At 43.3% G+C, this 20,847-nt stretch overlaps 1 protein-coding gene across 2 annotated transcripts in view; it reads right to left on the reverse strand.

Annotated features, from left to right (window-relative positions):
* The window catches only part of MRPS27 (mitochondrial ribosomal protein S27), an 89,208-nt gene that overhangs the window by 21,757 nt on the left and 46,604 nt on the right, over positions 1-20,847 (reverse strand). The gene's annotated exons all lie outside the window — the stretch shown is intronic.

Below are 20,847 nucleotides of genomic sequence, written 5' to 3' on the forward strand. Positions count from 1 at the left end.
TCCTCTGGGGAGAAAATCTCACAAACCACATTGCAACTCAAGCAGAGTCACCAAAGGAGGAGGGAAAGGGGACAGTTGCCCCAGGGCCTGGAGATTTAAAATGGCCTGGAGCTCTGGGCCCTTTAAATCGTTGCTGGAGCTCCATGTGGGATGATCCAAGCAATGCTGAGGGCTGGCTTGAGGAGGCATGGCATGATTCCAGCAGCACTGAGGGCTGGCTGCTGCTAGACCCGCCCCTTTTACCTGAGACCCTGCCCCTTCAGGAGTCTCTGGAGCCAAGCCCTCCTCCACACATTGCCTAGTGCCCAGTGACATCTGTTGCCAGCCCTGAACCCAAGGCAAATCTCTATTCCTCAATCATACTGGGGGGGCAGGGAGGTAGATGAAAGCAGGAATTACAATAAAAGTATTGAGGCAATCTTAAATGTTGATCAGGGTACCACATTTTAGGACTAAACTTATTTTCCAATGAAAGCTTACTCTACCCCATCTCCCTCCTCATTAAAAAAATGTAAAATCTGAAAATAGTATTTTGCACCATGGAACGAAAAACCTAGAACTCATGCTACAGCTTATATAGCACTGTAATTGATCTTCATTAACTTTGCTGCTGATGATCAATTTCACCAAGGGCATCAGCCTATAATGAACAGCTGAGGTTTGGGGATGATGCAGACCAAACTTCAAAGATCAATTGCTGGAAGGTTCGTCCTTATTCACTCAAATAGGGCTCACAAGTTGCTTGAAAATTTAATGACCAATACCTGCCAAGTCTTACAGTAGTTATAGTCTGTAAGGTAAATTAAAAGCCCCTGTGTTATAGTTATAGTCCTGCTCTTGGGCTGAATTTCATATCTAAGTGTCAAGAGATACCTGAAGCTTTTCACATTTTGCATCAAGAAAAGGTTTTATGCCTAAATTACAAAAGTTATAGTTCTTGCCACTTCCTGCAGAAAACTGTGATGGCAAAGTTGTACTAATGTGCAAGATGTTAGCAGCCTGGAGCCTTGCTACACTATTTAGTTGCAGGACTGGCTCTTCCATCTGAATGAGCATGCTTTCCACAACATTTATCAGATTATTATAGCCACCAACCCTCTTCCCCCACCCTCCCCTGTGAATTCCCATGTATTGTATTCTATGGCTAAAAGCTACACAGATCACTGAGCTTGGAAAACAGGGAGAAAATGTTCAGGCCTACAGAATCTGCAGAGTTGCTAGCGACTGGACTGCCAAAAACAGTGGCTTTGAGACATAAACAGTTAAATAAGGTCTAATTATAGAGTTATATGGCAAATGGGAACACTCCTATTAAATTACAATTTAAAAGTAACCCCCCCACACACAATTTAAAACATATCAAATTATAACATCTGCTCTGTTGATCTACTTGCTTTTCCTCCCCTTTTTCCTCCCTCTTCACAACTCTGATATAGGGAAACAGTAGATCCTATATTTGCTTTAATGAAAGTCTTACTTCAACAATGCTTACAGGAAGCATCAATTACATACATTCAGATTTAATTATATCTTGATGAAACAATTATCCAATTGCTGAAGACTATTTAACTAGTAATTAAAAAGATGTCAGAATGAAATCTTGGGTATCCACTGCCAGCATCATTCAAAGTTACTTCATTTAACAGCTAACATCCCTTCTTAAGTGCACAACTAAAGTACTGCTCTACAAAGACATGACAGTAATACTTTCAGATACACTAAAAACTTCTCACTGACATCTATCTGGTCTTTAGTCTCTTTTCCCGTGAAGTGGCAGTAAAGAATTGAAAGGAGATTTAAAAACTGAAGTCTTTAATGGATCTGAACATTCATCTTTAAGCAAAGCTATGTTTCCTGTCTAAAACATACCAGTCACAGAGATGCCTCTATTATTTCTCCCTGCATTCTAGAAGCACTACAGCATATTGTGATGCTGAATTTGTTCTTGATTCAAAATAAAACTGAAAGTGAACAGTAAAGGACTATAACAAAAATGCTGGGTTGTCTAAAAATTGGAGTCAGCTTGAAATTAATCTCATTAATGAAAGATTCTGAAAATGACATGGCCATCAAAGTCTCTGGGGGGCACAAAATAAAGATGACAATGATGCTGGTGATTGTGAGTGGGATGGGTTTTTCTTTGTGGGTAACCAGCAACCAACCCACAGTGGAATCCACTGGGGTGCAATTATTATTTATTTGTATTACTGTGGCACATAAGTGCGTCAGTCATAGACCCCCCAGGACTATGTTGTGTTAGGTCCTAGACAAACACCGAACAAAGATTGTTCCTGCCCCCAAATAACTTACTCTCTCAGAAATAAACAATTCCTAAACAGCTGTGCATGGGAAGTGGAGGGAAGGATGCCAGATTTACTCTCTTGGTCTCAACATCAGCAAGACTACATATGTGTGTGAGCGTGCCACGCACATGCATGCATGCAGACCACTTTGCAGTGGCACATTTTCTGAAGGGATGGTGGGAGAGGAAGAAGGGAGTTAGTTATGAAAGGAAGATATACACAATCTGTTCTTTCATCATTTCTTTGAAGCCTAATTTGCTTGGATAGGTTACTGTATCAATTGGGGACCGAAGCCATTAGGCCACTGAATTTTTATATCTAACCCAGATGAAATAGCCAAACATTGTAGCAGATGCTTTCTTTTGAAATAGATGGGGGAAAATGCTGGCCATTTGGACAAGTATCAATATCTCCCTCCTTCTCTGTGAAATACACAACAAGATATAATTAGGGAATGCAATATGTGCAGGGACAGACCAAAAGAAAACAAAACAAAACCCCAAACAAAAAACAGGAGACAAATAACTATGGAAAGTAGACTATGGCAAACCAGAGAACATATAATGAAGTCTCTAGCAATTCCTACGTGCTCAGTGGAAAAGACCAGGAGGTTATCATCCAGATGTTAGATAAAGAGATTCATTCCTTTGAGGTCTAATAAAACTTTAAAAATATCAGATTTTTATGACCCTCGGAAAAGACAAGGGGAAGAATCTATACCAGTGTTAGTGCAGCTCAGTGTTGGAACAATTTAGTGTTAATGGTGGATAAATCAATATGTCGATTCTCATGGCCACTGAACTGAACATCTCTCCCTAAAGAGAAGCCAGAAAGGAATAATTTTAAGACAAAGAGTCAGTGAACTAGAGAGATCATTGTGAAACTAAATATGTAGAATGCAGTACGATACTACGATTCTATTACCAAAAGTAGTATGCCCCCTCTTCCCCTGTGTGAAAAAATGCTCAAATGATCTATTCTAAGGTAGACTGATTCAAACTATTGCTTAATTTTTGTAGAAACTGGTTATTAATGTATCTTGGAGTTGGCAGTTATGAAGTCCAGGGCATATTCAGCACAACTATCATGATTTCAACTGACCAACTCCGCACTATGACTGACATGAAGATAAAGTCTATATATTATGGGAGAATATAGGTCTAAACTACAGATTTCCCACATCAGGACTTTGTTATTTATAATAATATTGAAATATTTCAATGTTTTAGAAGACAGTGAATATTGAAGCAGTTTATCAGATGCTGAAAATGCCTTAGGGTTAGTTTTTCTGTTCAAAGTTGTAGGAAGCATGGTGCACATTGATTCCTTCCAGCACTGCAAAACCAGCTGAATTGGTTCCTTAAAAAAAAAAAAATTGCCCTTAAAAAAATTGTTTGATGCCACCAAGTGGCAAAATTATGTACTACCACATTCATATATAGTCCTTCCTCAAGGAAATTATAGTAGGGTTGGAGCTGACAATAGAATGGTAAAGAAGGCAGCATATTCTTTCCAGTTTCAAAAAAGTTACAAGCCTGAAAGAACTTGCATGCACCAAAACCAGTTCACAGAATAAAAGCAGCTGCAGATGGAACAGATCAATTGAACTGTTTAGTCCTCTCTGCCCCCAAACCATTCAAGATTATATTGATTTAGATAGAAATTGTAATTTTTAAATTCTGTCTTAAAATGTACAGCAGTTGATGGAGCTTCCCTCACTACTTCCCTTGGGAGATTATTTCACATTTCAGGATGGCTTTGTACTTAAAGCACTAGACTTGGAATCAAGTATATGTGCAGTGTACAAGACAATGGGATCTCTAAGGCCCTCTAGGTGATTTTGTAGTAATTACATTTTGTAGAGGATTTTTGCTGAATTTAACTTTTTAAAATATCATCTTATTACTTCTAAACAACTTTGAACTACCCTAAATATTGTTTTCTCTCTCTGGCAAAGACAGTATTTACATATTTGGAATATTTCTATTGTGCCTCCCACCTCTACCCATAACTGATGCTCATATCTTGCACTCAACTTTCCTCATAATAGTTAAACATATACCAATAAGCTCGTTAGTTATCTCCCTTTCAATAACATGGATCCTGTCTTATATTGAATACTCCAGGGAAATTCTTCCATTTAACTTTTAAGATGTCTTTTGGTTCCCTAGAACTGGAGCAGGAGATGGATCTGGATGCATATCTGTTTTAATCAAGAAAAGGAACAGTCAGGCTTCTTCTCATCTGCTTTAGATTCTAAAAGGTCTTGGAGCAGAACAGAAATGGAATCAACAAGATGAAAAATGCCTCAATTCCTAAGAAATGTTTCTAACTGCCAGGAAGAAGCTGCCTCTCTGGAATTAATCCAAAACCACTCCACTATCTAATAGTGATAGAAATGTAGCCGTGTTAGTCTGGGGTAGCTGAAGCAAAATGCAGGACAATGTAGCACTTTAAAGACTAACAAGATGGTTTATTAGATGATTAATAAACCATCTTGTTAGTCTTTAAAGTGCTACATTGTCCTGCATTTTGCTCCACTATCTAAGTGCAAGTCACATGGAGATGCAAAGCCCCTTGCAATGCCATGGTTTTTAATTCTGAGGTACATTTCTTCAAGCTACAATGCATAATAATTGAATAGATTTCAGGCAGACTTAGCTTGGAAACTAACACGTTAAGAAAAACAACATCTAAATGTCTCCTTTGTTTGACATTTCACGCTGTATACCCTGGGAGAAATCCTTGGCATTTGAAATGGGCCCAGAGGCAGTGATCATGTGTCAGTGTCAAGACAACTGCCCTGCAAAACTTTGTGGGTTGGAAATCTACTTTTAAACATGGATGGGTGAAGGAAGCATCAGCTTTCTCTCAGCTATATCTGTTATATGCATTTGTCTGTATGCACAAGCGAGAGTCTACTCTGTTTAAAATCCAATACCATTCATGCAAGACATACACAAGTTATTTCTTAATGTAATGACTCGTTAACCTCAGGTAGAAGCAGAGGGAAACATTTTCTTTTTAAAGGAAAATAAAAACATTATACAGGATTAAGGTAGAATACCTTTGCTGCACATTAGAGGTTGAAACTCTCTAGTTCAGCACTCTGATCCAGCAACATCTGTGGTCTAACATGATTTTAGTTAGCTGGCTGTCCACTTACCATAGGGGCGGCAAAGTTTCCAGTGGTCCCATAAAGTTTGTTTACAGCCACCAGTCCTGGCTCTCAGTGTTTTGGGCTGTTATTTAGCTCTAATTTACCCCCAAATATCTTCTAAGAGCCCAGTACTCAATGGAAGTGTTGGTAATGCTGCTAGACAATAATGACCTCCTGTAGTTTGGCAAATTCTCTGGTTTGGCACTGGTCAGGTCCCAAGGGTGCTGGACTAGAGAGATTCAACCTGCACAATAAATCAATTATCATCAAGAGCAGTAATAGAAACAAGCTTTTAAAAACAGATTATCAGCTATATAAGACACAACTGCTCTCTCCTACAAGTAGGCCATTATAGAAAAGCCTCACTGCATTACCTAAAAATAGTCATGTATTTAAAAGTTAACCATTATATTTTAGCTTTCTTTAACATAGCTTAAACTTATTGTTCTTTGTGCTGTGAGCTATTCTAAGCATTTGTATTCCACCCACTGCCACAGTATATATACCAGGGGTGGGCAAAAGGGCCACCATGGGCTGATTCCGGCCTGCCAAGCAGGTTGATCTGTGGAGGCCTTACCGCTCCCCCACTCCCACGCCATTTAGGGCCCAAGGAAGCGCATGAAGTTTCCTCCGCCTTGCCAGGAGTGCACGGCTCCTGGCAGGGCAAGAGGAGACTTTGCACGCTCCCCTGCCTACAAGCCCTGATTGGCCTGGAGGCAGGGGGAGAGTGCGAAGTTTCCTCTGCCCCGCCCCACCCAACGAGGATTGTGCAGCGCTTAGAAGAGCCACGCACTCCTGGCAAGGCGAGAGGAGGCTTCACGCACTCCTCTGCTCCCAGGCCAATCAGGGCTTAGGGGCGGGGGGAGCACACAAAGATTCCTTTGCCTTGCTCCCACCCAGCAAAGAGCGTACAGCACTCAGAAGTGTCACACACTCCTGGCAGGGTGGGAGGAGACGTGGCACACTCCCTCCACCCCAAAGTCCTATGGATGGATAGGGAAGCAGGGAATTATCCTGGCCCCACCCCTTCCGCTTGATGTCCCGCCCCTTCCAGTGAGGTCCAGGGCCACTTCAAACATTTTTGAAGTAGCCCCCCGGCAAAAATTTATTGCCCACCTCTGACTATACGGTAGGCTTTTTTTTTCTTTCCAAACTAATACTTCGTAATTTCTGTAGCACCTTCCTTCTTAGTATCACAAAGAGCTTTCCAAGCACTGATGAATTTAGCCTCACAATAAGCCTTGCAGCTGGTGGAAATTAATAATATATTGTAAAATGGAAAGTGAGGCACAGAAACACAGTTAAGTCACCCAGCAAGTCTGTGGCAGAACTGGGAATAGAACCCAGAACTCAAAATCTTGTAGACAGCCTTCACCACTTAATACTTGCCAATCCCTTCTCTCCCCTCCCATTCCACTGCCTGGTTTTTTTAATCTTGTCCAAGGTGCAGTTGGGTTAGTTGATTTTTGTTGTTAGCCCACTGTGTAGTTGTAATCAAGTTGGGTAAAAGCAACAGACTCATTTGGCAGGGGTTTCTGTTGGGAGAAGTACATACTTGCATGTACAGTACTGTCATTTAGGACGAGTGTCTCAGAGGGGTGGCCGTGTTAGTCTGTATCTGCAAAACCAACAAGGAGTCTCTAAAGTACCACAGGACTAACAGATTTATTAGGGCATAAGCTTTCGTGGGTAAAATCCACTTCATCAGATGAATTGGTATAGAGGCAGGGATAAATATTAGGGATGTAAATGGTTAATCGGTTAGCCTCTCCTCTGCGTGGCCCACCGGAGCAGCCCCTATCTGTTGTAGGTCTGGCTCCCCCCCGCAGCGAGTTATTCCCAGGGAGCCACCTGCAGAGCCCACAGCAAAGCCTTCTTCTCAGGAGCACGGCTGGCAGCAGTCCCAGCTACTTCTGCTCCCAGAGACGTGGCTTCCCTGTGGGCTCTGCAGTCTACAGCTTATTTAAGCTTTATACTGCAGTGCCCACAGCGCATGTAACTGCGTAATCACTATGATCTTTAGTGGTTATTCGGTTACATTTTTTAACTAATTTTTACATCCTTAGTATATATAAGAACAACAAAAGAAAGACGTTACTTGTGTTAATGAGGCTAAACAAGTCCGGGTGGAAGTGTCTCATTCACAGCATTTGACATCTCCACATCAAATACTGTGAATGAGACACTTCTACTATGACTTGACTAGCCTCATTAAAACAAGTAATTTCCTTCTTTTGTTGTTCTTATATATACCCCTGCCTCTGTACTTTCCACTCCAATTCATCTGATGAAGTGGATTTTAGTCACCAAAGTTTATGCCCTAAAAAATCTGTTAGTCTCTAAGGGTACGTCTACACTGCTCACTTATTTTGTAATAAGCTATTCCAGAAAATATATTCCAAAATAGCTTATTTTGAAATAGAGTCTCCAAACTACAGGGAAGCCTCAAAATTAGTCCGAGGCAGGCTCCCCTAACGTGGATGCTCTATTTCTCCTCATGGAGTTATTCCTCGTGAATAATTCGATATTATTTTGAAATAATGGAATTTCTGTGTAGACGCTTGCATTGTTATTTCAGAATAAAGCTAGTTATTCCGAAATAATGGTGCAGTGTAGATGAACTCTAAGGTGCCACAGGACTCCTCATTATTTAAGAAGAGATTAGATGTGAATGGATTTGCATGAGAAATTAATTTGATCATGCAAAACAATCTTTTAACAGTAAAAGCAATGCAATTTTTTAAGGATGATAAATATCCCTTAATTGAATAGTCAATTAAACTCATGAATTCTTATTAGTTACTCTACTACAGGCAGCCCCAGACTTGCGACACAATTGGTTCCTGGGGAAGCGTTGCAAGTTGAGAGCGTCGTAACTCGAACCCGCATTTTCAATAGGTGACATGCACCATCATAAATGCGGGCCGAGGACATAAGTCGGACGTTTTCGGTCCCTTACGCACTTACAAAAATGGTCGTAAGTGCGGGGGGGGGGGGGAGGTCACAACTCGGGCTGCCGTAACATGGGGGTTTCCTGTATTCTATAGTCCCTGGGGGGTGGGGATGACAGCCAGTGCATGGCCCAACCCCACTCTCAAGGAGCCCCCTGACACTCTGCAATGCTGCCTTTGTATCATCATCAGCAGCGTGGGGTGGCAGCAGTCCCTCTTGGGAGAAGGGGGGAGAGAGCTAAGCTCCGGGACCCAGCATGAGTCAGAACTGAGCTGGGCTGCCTGCCCACCTGGCTCCTAATACACTTTAAATGCAGAGCCACAGCAGGGGTAGGTCCAAGACCCAGCAGAAGACAAGACTAAGCTGAGCTGCTGGCCAGCCTGCTAAAAAATTTACTGGCAGGCTGGGGTGAATGCGTGTAGTCTATAACATTAACCTGTAAGCTTTTGCTTATCAGTTAATCGACTATACCATTACATCCCTACTATTTATCATTCGAGAGTCTTGAAAAGACTAACATTTTGCTCAAAACTATTCAGCTGCATAGAAAGAACAGCTTCAAAAGATCTCTTTCCACCAGTGACCTAGGGGGACTCAAGCAATATGCTGGCAAGATCTGGGCTATCCATTAGTGATCCATTTAGTATATTTGACAGTTGCTTCTCTGAACTGGCTTAGAAATTACTGACAAGCTGAATTTTTGATACAAGCACTTATGCTCAATGTTGTCAATCTCTAGACTTATGTCATTACAAATGTTCCTCTTTTGTTTGATAGATTTAATGCATTCCTCTGAACAAAACAGAAAAAACCAATCTTATGTTTAGAGAGAAAAACAGGATTGGCAAACAGTTTGCAAAAAACTAAATAAGAGTTGCTACTCGTTTCATAACAGTTTATGAATGGAGACTCACTATGCAAATACAAAGGAAATGCCGTGTTTTCATTAAAATACACAAAAGGAACATTAGAAAACAAATAGTAATAACAGCAATTCTAGAATCTACACCAAAGCTACCATAGAGGATCTGAAATTCTTGGCTCTGATAAGCGGATTGCACATTTAGCCATCCATCCACTGGCAGTGAACTTTGTAGAAGTTGAACAAGACACCTCCTCCAAACTGTAACAGCAACAGAGGGAGCACACAAACTGTCCCCTTCAGGATCTATAAGGGTATGTCTACACTACAGTGCTAATTCGAACTAAGCTAATTCGAACTAACGCATCCAGACTAAAAAACTAGTTTGAATTAGCGTTTTGCTAATTCGAACTAGCATGTCCACACAGAGTGGACCCTGAACCGGGGTTAAGGCTGGCCGGAAGCAGTGCTGGCAGGGCATCAGTTGAGGACTTAGAGTGTGGAGCTGCTGTCTCGGGCTAGCCGAGGGCTGTGCTTAAAGGGACCCGACCCCCACCCCGGACAGACAGTTCTCAGGGGTGCCCCGCTTGCAAAGCAGTCCTGGCTTGGATTGCCCGGAGTACCCACACTGGGCACAACACAGCACTCGGCCATCAGACCAGCTGCACTTGCCACAGGCTGCCATCTGGGGAGAAGGGGCAATTGGGGGGCTGCAGGAGAGGTTCCACCCCCAGAAGCCTGCAGAGCCAGCCCAGTCCTCCCCATCGGGGGCTCATACCCCATTCCTCCCTCACCTCCTTCCACTTACCCCTCCCTAACCCCCCTTCCTGATGTACAAAATAAAGGACAATTGTTTTCAAAAATAGAATCTCTCTTTATTGAACAAAACTCGGGGAGACTGGGAAAAGGAGGTGGGAGAGGGGAGGGCAACTACAATGATGAGGGGTTTGGAACAGGTCCCATATGAAGAGAGGCTAAAGAGACTGGGACTTTTCAGCTTAGAAAAGAGGAGATGGAGGGGGGATATGATAGAAGTCTATAAAAGCATGAGTGGGGTGGAGAGGGTGCATACAGAAAAATTCTTCATTAGTTCCCATAATAGAAGGACTAGAGGACACCAAAGGAAAGGAATGGGTAGCAGGCTTCAAATTAATAACAGAGGGTATGTCTACACTACAGAGTTAGTTCGAACTAACTTAGTTCGAATTAGTTAATTCGAACTAAGCTAATTCGAACTAACGCGTCTAGAACTAAAAACTAGTTCGAATTAGCGTTTTGCTAATTCAAACTAGCATGTCCACATTAAGTGGACCCTGAACAGGGCTTAAGGATGGCCGGAAGCAGTGCCGGCAGGGCATCAGAGGAGGACTTAGAGCGTGGAGATGCTGTCTCAGGCTAGCCGAGGGCTGTGCTTAAAGGGACCCGACCCCCACCCCGGGCAGACAGTTCTCAGTGGTGCCCCGCTTGAAAACCAGTCGTGGCTTGGAGTGACCGGAGTGCCCACACTGGGCACATCACACCACTCGGCCATCAGCCCAGCTGCACTTGCCGCAGGCTGCCATCTGGGGAGAGGAGGCAATTGGGGGGCTGCAGGAGAGCTTCCACCCCCAGAAGCCCAGAGAGCCAGCCCAGTCCTCCCCATCGGGGGCTTGTGCCCCATTCTTCCCTCACCTCCTTCCACTTACCCTTCCCTAGCCCCTTTCCTTGATGTACAAAATAAAGGACAATTGTGTTCAAAAATGGAATCTGTCTTTATTGAACAAAACTGGGGGAGACTGGGAAAAGGAGGTGGGAGAGGGGAAGAGAGAGGGTGGGAGAGGGGAGGGCAACTAAAATGATCAGGGGTTGGGAACAGGTCCCATATGAAGAGAGGCTAAAGAGACTGGGACTTCTCAGCTTAGAAAAGAGGAGACGGAGGGGGGACAGGATATAGGTCTCTAAAAGAAGGAGTTGGGTGGAGAGGGTGCATACAGAAAAGTTCTTCATTAGTTCCCATAAAGAAGGACTAGAGGACACCAAGGCTATGTCTAGACTGCAGGCGGATCTTTCGAAAGAGCAATCCGCTTTTTCGAAAGAGAGCACCCAGCGAGTCTGGATGCTCTCTTTTGAAGAAGCCCTATTTACATTGAAGAACGCCTTCTTTCGAAAGAGGAACTTTCGAAAGAAGGCGTTCTTCCTCGTGAAACGAGGTTTACCGCCATCGAAAGAAAAGCCGCGTTCTTTCGAAATAATTTCGAAAGAACGCGGCTTGAGTCTGGATGCAGGGGAAGTTTTTTCGGGAAAAGGCTACTTTTCCCGAAAAAAACCCTGAATCTGGACACAGCCCAAAGGAAAGGAATGGGTAGCAGGCTTCAAACTAGTAACAGAAAGTTGTTCTTCACAAAGCAAAGAGTCAACCTGTGGAACTCCTTGCTGCAGGAGGCTGTGAAGGCTAGAACTAGAACAGAGTTTAAAGGGAAGTGAGATCAAATCATGGAGGTTGGGTCCATGGAGTGGTATTAGCCAGGGGGTAGGAGTGGTGTCCCTGCCCAAGGTTTGTGGAAGGCTGGAGTGGGATGGCACGAGACAAATGGCTTGGTCACTGTCTTCGGTCCATCCCCTCCAGGGTCCCTAGGGTTGGCCGCTGTCAGCAGACAGGCTACTGGGCTAGATGGACCTTTGGTCTGACCCAGGACGGCCATTGTAAGCTCAGGGCTCAGGGTCGGGGGTCTCAGTGGACCCCCTTGATTTTCATGCACACCTGCTCCTGGGTGGCCAGGCTGGCAGCTCTCCTGCCCAAGCCGGCCACTTTCCTGTGCCTAGTGCGGAGATCGTGGACAAGGTCCACGATGTCCGCATTAGCCCAGGTGGGTGCCCGCCTCTTGCGGTCCCGGGCAAGCTCCCGGGAGCCGCCAGTCTGGTCCTGGGAAGAGGGGGAGGGCTGGGGGGCATCGGGTGGGTGGCTCGATCCGTGCCAGGTGCAGGGTCTGCTGGCTGGGTACTGGCAGGCTTGCACCTGGCACGGGCACCGTAGCCAGCCCGTGCCCCTTTAAGGAGTCCGGGGCCGGGAGGGGGGCATAGAGTTTCCCTGGTGTTGGCCAGAGTGGCCACCAGGGAAACCTGGGGAGGGCTAGCCTCCCACTAGTTCGAATTAAGGGTCTACACAGCCCTTAATTCGAACTAGCTAGTTGGAACTAGGCTTAATCCTCGTAAAATGAGGTTTACCTAGTTCGAACTAAGCGCTCCGCTAGTTCGAATTAAGTTCGAACTAGCAGAGCGCTAGTGTAGCGCCTATTAAAGTTAGTTCGAACTAAAGTCCGTTAGTTCGAACTAACTTTGTAGTGTAGACATACCCAGAAAGTTGTTCTTCACAAAGCAAATAGTCAACCTGTGGAACTCCTTGCTGCAGGAGGCTGTGAAGGCTAGAACTAGAACAGAGTTTAAAGAGAAGTGAGATAAATTCATGGAGGCTGGGTCCATGGAGTGGTATTAGCCAGGGGGTAGAAATAGTGTCCCTGGCCTCTGTTTGTGGAAGGCTGGAGATGGATGGCACGAGATAAATGGCTTGGTCATTGTTTTGGTCCATCCTCTCCAGGGTCCCTAGTGTTGGCCGCTGTCGACAGAGAGGCTACTGGGCTAGATGGACCTTTGGTCTGACCCAGTACGGCCATTCTAAGCTCAGGGCTCAGGGTTCAGGGTCTCAGTGGACCACCTTGATTTTCATGCAAACCTGCTCCTGGGTGGCCAGGCTGCCAGGTCTCCTGCCCTAGACGGCCGCTTTCCTGTGCCTAGTGCGGAGGTCGTGGACGAGGTCCACGATGTCTGCACTGGACCAGGCGGGTGCCCGCCTCTTGCGGTCCTGGGCAAGCTCCCGGGAGCCACCAGCCTGGTCCCGGGAAGAGGGGGAGGGCTGCGGGGCATCGGGTGGCTGACTCGAGCCGTGCCGGGTGCAGGGTCTGCTGGCTGGGTGCTGGCAGGCTTGCACCTGGCACGGGCACCATAGCCATCCCGTGCCCCTTTAAGGGGTCCAGGGCCGGGAGAGGGGCAATAGAGTTTTCCTGGTGTTGGCCAGAGTGGCCACCAGGGAAAGCTGGGGAGGGCTAGCCTCCCACTAGTTGAAATTAAGGGGCTACACGCCCCTTAATTCGAACTAGTAAGTTCGAACTAGGCTTAGTCCTCGTGGAATGAGGTTTACCTAGTTCGAACTAAGCGCTCCGCTAGTTCGAATTAAGTTCGAACTAGCAGAGCACCAGTGTAGTGCCTATCAAAGTTAATTCGAACTAACGTCTGTTAGTTCGAATTAACTTTGTAGTGTAGACATACCCTCACTTTTTCAATTGTACTTCCAGAGTCATGGGCCATGGGTGAATGGCTGTCCTGGGGAGACAAGTCCCAGCCCTGCCTCTTCCATGCCCAGTAGCCTCTGTCGCTTGTTCTGCACCTTCAGTCTCCCCTTTACGGCTGCTGGCTCCTGCCCAAAGCTAGTGCCTCCTTTCCTGGGCTCTGGAGTGCTGGCCATCCCCAGTTTCTCCCCGGAGCAATTGCGTGACCCCAGCCTTCTTGGCCCAATCTGACTCACAGCTTCCCCCCCTCCAAATCGACGCACCAGCCGCAGCACTGCCCTGACAGAAGCTGCCTCACTCTGCGCTCCCCACAATGTCAAAGCCCCTCAGTGCTGGACAGCTCCAGCCTCAGCATGCTCCCTAGAGAGCAGTATGCATGCAGGTAGGTAGGTAGGTAGGAGGAGGCCAAGTGTAGGTGGACAAGGCTATTTGGGAAGGCACTGCCTTCCCCTGCCTTCATTACCTGCTGTCCATGTCCAGAGTCTTCTAATTAGGGACGTGAACAGGTAACCAGTTACCCAGTAAGCATCACCTGGGAGCAGTCCCCGCCCAGCATCCAGCTTAACTGGTCAACCAAAACATTTAACCTGTTAACTGATTAAACTGGTTACATCTCTTCAGAACAGTATGGAACAATACATTAGTGATCAGTCTTAGGATGCATCAACAAAAGCTTGGTTGTCAAAACAGGGTTTTCAGCATGCTTCACACCCTCCACAACATGATTTTGATGAAGGGACTGTATCTTTCATATCCCAGAATAACAGTTCCTCAGTCTCTGGCTGTCTCTAGACTAAGATTTAAAGGTGCTATCTAACATGCTTTAAAAAGTCTAGAAAAGACAAGACATATTGCCTTTAACGCAGTTGAAATGACCTAATTAAAGACATGTCTCCCATGTCTTCAGTTTCCTGTGCAGTTTATATTGCACGTTGGGAGCCTACAGGAAAAAAAAGCACTATAGAAATGTAAATACCACTAATAAACTCAGAAGATGGCATTGGGTTTCCTGTAGAAACTTAGATTCCTGTAGAATGCAAGACAATTATTTTATCAATGTTTTAATATTCTTTAATTTAAACAAACTAATAAAAAATCTTTTGGATATTACTTTTTCAGATTTTCTTTGGGATAGGAAGATGTGGCAGGGAGAGATTATTTTCACTCCTTGCTTACGGATATAACCTGGATGAGAGACAAGAGATCCAACAAACACTTTAAATGCTGTCCCTATTCTCTCCTGCCCTTTGGATGAACAGAATGTCTGATTACCCATTTCCTTCTCAATCCTAACAGAAAAGAAAGGTGAGTGGGAAGAGAGAAGGAATCAGAATTTCTTGTCATCTGTGTGAATAACCTATACTATTTTCATCATAAAACTGAAATTCTTGTGAGGTGCTGCAGTTAAAAACTAAATGGAAAGAAAACTTTTCTTAACCTCCCCAAAATCTTACTGACACTAAAGGACATGGCTCCTAGGATTTCTACTTCTTAAAAATACTTCTGGGTTTTTACTGTTGAAAATGACTGGATTTGAATACAAATGCCACTAATAATCTAGTGTTAGGATTCAGTGTATGATAGTCTCAGGAAAACATGGAAGATGATGGGGTGAGCTGTTGCTATAGTGACTCTATGAGAAGATAGTCTCTAGTGCCTTCCTTAATCCCAGTGTAACCATAATAAAGTCTAATTTACAACCAACACTTGCATTAATTATATCATCCCCTGATAAACTGGCAAGGAAATACGGGTTATAAAATTATGAACTGAGAAACACTTTAGATTTCTTGCTTTGGGAAGATTTTTAAAGCTCAGCACTTTCAAACAATTAGGCTAAAACTTATTTATATTAAGGTTTGATATTAAAGGCAGTTGTCTGGAGCCATTACTTATCTTCAACTCTCTGAAAATTAATTAGACCCAAAGGCTATAAAACTATAGCAATTGTGAATAAATATTTTTTCCTTCTGCCCATTTAGTCATTTAGCCTTTCTGAATGCCTGTCACTAAACTGATTGATTCTCTGTCTGTTTGAAAATTGGCACACAAGTAATCTAACTGATACATTTTTCAAAAACAGGTAAACATGTTGTTGAAAATGTACTTAAATTTCTATTGAAGTCATCATCTTTCCATCCAGGCTCATTATTCAATTAAACTGGCAACAAGCCAGTTAAATCTATTCCCCGCTAATTGCATATTGCAAATTATTGTTAATTTACGGAGTGTCAAAAAAGTACATTTCAAACTCTATATTACTCGAGCACTATCAAATGATCTCATTTTGAGAGAATGACAGCTTAATTTTTCAGCTCTTAGCTGCTTTGAAAAGTTTTGCTTATTTTCATCTTAAAAAATTAGTTTTACAGGCGGAGCCTACTTTTTACTTTGTGATAACAAAAATGGTGCTATCTAGCAGGAGGAAAGGTGACCTTAAATCTATGTCAATATGGTCCCACAGTTTAGACTATGGGAGTGTGAACTGCCATGCAGTTCAGCATATTTTGCTTTAGCTCTCCTTTGTGGACACTGCTGGGGTAAACTACAAAGTATCTTATTTGTTTTAACGTAGGACTGGTCAAACTAACAGGACGATTAAATAATTTGTTAAAGCCATAGATAAATCTGCATTAGGATTAGGATTAAAAAATTTAGGGTTTTCTGGATTCAAGTTGTCTGCTTAGATTGCTACCACATGCCTTTCCATTTCATATTTAGAACAAGAGTGCCACTCTGTGAGCGCCTTAAAAGTAGATTTTTCCAACAAATACAGCATTACCACAGTGATATTCTATTCCAAGAACAGAAGAATAGTGCAATAAATTACTGTGGTAAATTCCTGTAAGTACCAATTTTTTAATGGTGGCTAATGTATAGAATAAATTTAGTCTGAGAGGGAGAAGTTTCCAATTTGTCAAAGACACAGCTCATCTAGAAAGCCTTCATTTTGTAACAACGTGTTGCAAAATTTGCTTATGCTATTCAAATTGCAAATACTTCACATAATTTCTGTCTAGCACAGAATGGATGCTGGTTTAAAACTGTGCCACCTGCCACAACTGCTTACACACTTGACTATGACAAGTGTCAAAGTTGAATCTATGCAGATTATGTAGCAATCTTTTTCTTCCAGTTTCTGTACCAGCAACTTTAATTAGAGAGTTCTGGGACCAAGCAATTTATTCTGCAATATCATTCACTTTCATACCATACCACATGCCCCAAAAGCACACATGCTCACTCACTCACATGGCAGTACTGCAACAACATAACCACTGAACAGATTTTATAAGTAGACTGAAGATTACAGAAGTGAACTTCTCAGTTGCTGCAAAAAATTTTAAGTGATACTAGTACAAACCAATTTCCAAGTTTAAAAATTTACTTCTATGTTCATTCACTTCAAAATGTTTTAACTGAAAGTGGGTGATACCACTGCCCTGTCTTTGCTCCCCATTTCATAACAAGAGTCCATGTGGCAGATGAACATGGTTTTTACCTTGCTATTCTGTACTCACAATTCTTCACTATAATAATTTGATTCCACTATATACTGCTAGCCCAACTCAACATCAACAGTGGTGCCAGAGCTAGAATGAATGACATGAACTGTAAAGGAATACAAATGGGATTTTTCAATTAAACACACACATACTACTGATCAATTGCTTCAGGCTCATTTAACGTTTTGGCCACAAATTGGCAGCTACAGTAAACTTCCAATAATCCAACACCTTTAGGACCCAGGGGGTTCTGGATTATCAGATATGCCGGACTATAGGAGGGGGGGGCGATGAGGGGTCTGGGGTGGCGTGGGGGGAATGCACCCCTCGGCGCTGTGGGACCAACCTGGCAGCACCCCAGCTGCTCTGCCCCAGACTTCCCCAAGTCAGCCGCTGCTGAAACTGACCAGCGGCTGACTCGGGGAAGCCTGGGGCAGAGCAGCTGGGGTGCTCTGCCACAGGCTTCCCGGAGTCAGCCGCTGGTCAGTTTCAGCAGCGGCTGACTTGGGGAAGTCTGAGGCAGAGCAGCTGGGGTGCTGCCGGGTTGGTCCCACAGCGCAGAGAGGCGGCGCTACAGTCAGTTTCAGCAGTGGCTGAACCGGGGAAGCAGGGAGCAGAGCAGCTCCAATTGTCCGGTTGCCTGTAGCACTTCTGGGTTCCAGATGGTGACAGACCATCAGGAGTGCTGGACCATTGGATGCCGGACCAGTGGAGTTTTACTGTATTTCCAAAATGTAATAAGTTAGTGCATTGTTGGTAGATGCCTGAGGATTCTCACCTAGGGGAATATGGGAAAAAAATTCACTCAGAGAAAACAAAATCCTTATCTGACCACTCTCACTGAAAGCTGCTATTGGGCACTCTACCTTGAATCAGTGCTATATCTCAACATTACTATCAAGTATAAGCTTTATAATGTATAGTAAGTGATGTAGAAAGCCTTATTATACTCTTAACTGAACAATATTACATTGCACAATATTGTCACAGTTGTATTGTAGCTCCAGGTAATGGATTCATTCACCTGTCTCCTCTTCTTTCTTTGTTACTGTTAACATCACCAGCTCTCTCAATGCTGCTCAGGTCCACAAACTGGCAATCAGCTTTGACTTGGCTCTCTCATTTGCCTCCCACATCTACGCTGTACTCAGTCTTGCTTGTTCTCCACAGTATTTTGAAGATCCAGCCTTTTCTTTCTGTCCGATCTACAAAATAATCCCACCCAGGTCCCTATCAGCCCCCTCATAATTACTGTGCAACCCTGTCTTTTCTGGCCTTCCCAACCTCCATACTGCCTCCCTCCCTTCAGTCCGTCCAGAATGCAGCTGCTAACACTATCTTCCTAAGACATTCCTGTGACATCACTAATCTCCATGAATTTCTTCACTGGCCCTCCCCTATTCCTTGGCATCAATTATAACTTCTTGTCCTTGCCTTCAAGGCCCTATATAATTTTGCCATTCTCTACTTATCCAGCCTTATCTCTTACCATGGAGCCTGCCATAGCACTCCTTTAATCCAACTCACAACTCCATGCTGTTTTCCATGGCAACCTCTATGCACAGAGCACTTTTTGTAGTTGGTCTAATAGGCAATTAAGCATTGCCAAATTTAAGTCCTTCTGAAAATTCCCTTTTTTGTGGGATTCTGCCAATAAGTGAGTCATACCATTTTTTGTGACATGTCTGATGTCCAAATGTCAGCTCTGAGGGACACAGACCTTCTGTTCTTATATAGCAACCACTGTGCTGTTGGGTGCTATGACAATGTAAGTAATGCAGTCTAATGAAAGATTTGATCCTAGAACTGGACAGCAATCTGTTTATATCTCTTTGCTTTTCAAACGTCTCATCTATTTAAGAGTCTTTTATTCTGTTACCAAACAAAACCCAAATCTTGAGTTCATCAAAACCAAAAACAGACAAGCAACCCAACCTCTTATCTAAACTAAGGCATCCAACCTGAAGATTTCCCAATATACCCTGTCTTCTGTGGTCTAGCCTTTCCTTAATTTTTCTGGGACAGATGTTGTCTTTATTACTGTACTACATCATGCCAAACCTGTGTAAACACTTTTCAGTTAATAATGATAGAGGTGGTCCAAGCATTTTGCCAATATGTGGGAGAAATAAAGGTAAATGCTCTAAAGTCAATAGTAAGTCACAGATAATACAACTTGCAGATATGTGTTGTAATTAATTTACTAATGGTGGGTTGTGGAATCACTACATTTTTGGGTTTACAGCAATTGTTTAATGTACTAGTACTTCCTTATCAAATGTTGAATTTAACAAGCTTACTTACACAAGGAGTATGGCTAAATTTGCATTTTACACAGTTCTTTTAAAAAAAAAGTCAAAGCTTTTATTTAAAAAGAGATCATAAGAACCTAACTTGAAGTGCTGAATATATCACTGGATAAATGTTCAAAGTTGTCGGCTTTTGCAAGTTGCATAATTCCCATGAACATTCTGTGTGTGGCTCAAAGCTCAAATGACTGGAAAATGCAGGAGGATATTTTATTGTCCTTTCCTTTCCCATCTGAAAAGGAACCTTGTCAATCTTGACAGTCAGAAAATACGAGCCACCTGTTGGGTTTGTGATTGCCGATGAACATCAGAACACAATGCGAGTGTGTGTATGCAATGATATCCCTCCCCACTGTGCTGGCTTACTCAGCTCTTGTATTCAGACAGTGAACTGACATTTACAAGCATCCAGCTCTCTGAAGCATTCATAGTGCATAAAGCTTATATATGTCATGCTACCCACTGCACACAAAAACAGAGTAGACAGGCAGAATGGGTGAATGTACTACATGTGTGCATATTACATTCACATACCTGTGCCCACAGCTAAAATATTATACACTGCTGAGTCAAAATAGATATTGGCACTGATTTATTTTCCAGGCTGGCTTTTTTAAAACCCCACAAAGAATCATGGCTTTCAAAACAGATTCAAAAATCCTAAAATGAAGTTAGGAGCTACAATCTTTGACCCAGAAAAAGGAAGCCATCTGGGTATGTGTGACCATTACAAAATAGTTTTGGTGGAGCATGAAAAGGTGGGGTCTTCTATTTTTAAAGCAATAAAGCTGTAACTCAATGGATACTCAGGTGAACATTTTAAAATGATCATGGAAGGCACCATGTTTTTCTAAGCATTAAAAGATAAAATCTTCAGTCTCAGGTAAGAAAGAAAGAAAGACTCCAAATATTTTTAAAATTCATTAAAATCCTTTTAATTTTAGCTAGCTGTAGGACACAAGAGCCCCAGTTGCGGCACCTGGACCACCTCTCTTTTTCTGACACACATTTTTGTCCATCTTACATCAAAGCCAATCAACACAACGAGGGCCGATAGGCCATAATATTTTGTATAGTAGCCCCTTGTCCAACTCATAGCTTAGTGAACTATCAGGAACAGTTTGGAAATATAACAAGTGGAGCACTTCCACCATGATGCTCCTTATCTTTTCATATGGCTCTACCTTCTTTCCCTCCCCGCCCACCTTTACTGCCTCTTCACTTGCCCAGCCAGTTGGAAGATTGCTCCTACACATGGTCAGTAATGTAGCTGCTTCCCAAATTGATTGACATACCTGGAGCCATTGAAACACTTGCCAACCAGCCATTCCTCAGGATTCCCCTTGCCTGCCTGTGTCTCCACTACTATACCCCCAAGTCAACACATAATAGGCCATAAATCACCATCATTTTTATGCAGCTCTCCCTTCCTT

This window comes from Pelodiscus sinensis, chromosome 6, assembly GCF_049634645.1.
Source record: "Pelodiscus sinensis isolate JC-2024 chromosome 6, ASM4963464v1, whole genome shotgun sequence".
Lineage (NCBI taxonomy): Eukaryota > Metazoa > Chordata > Testudines > Trionychidae > Pelodiscus > Pelodiscus sinensis.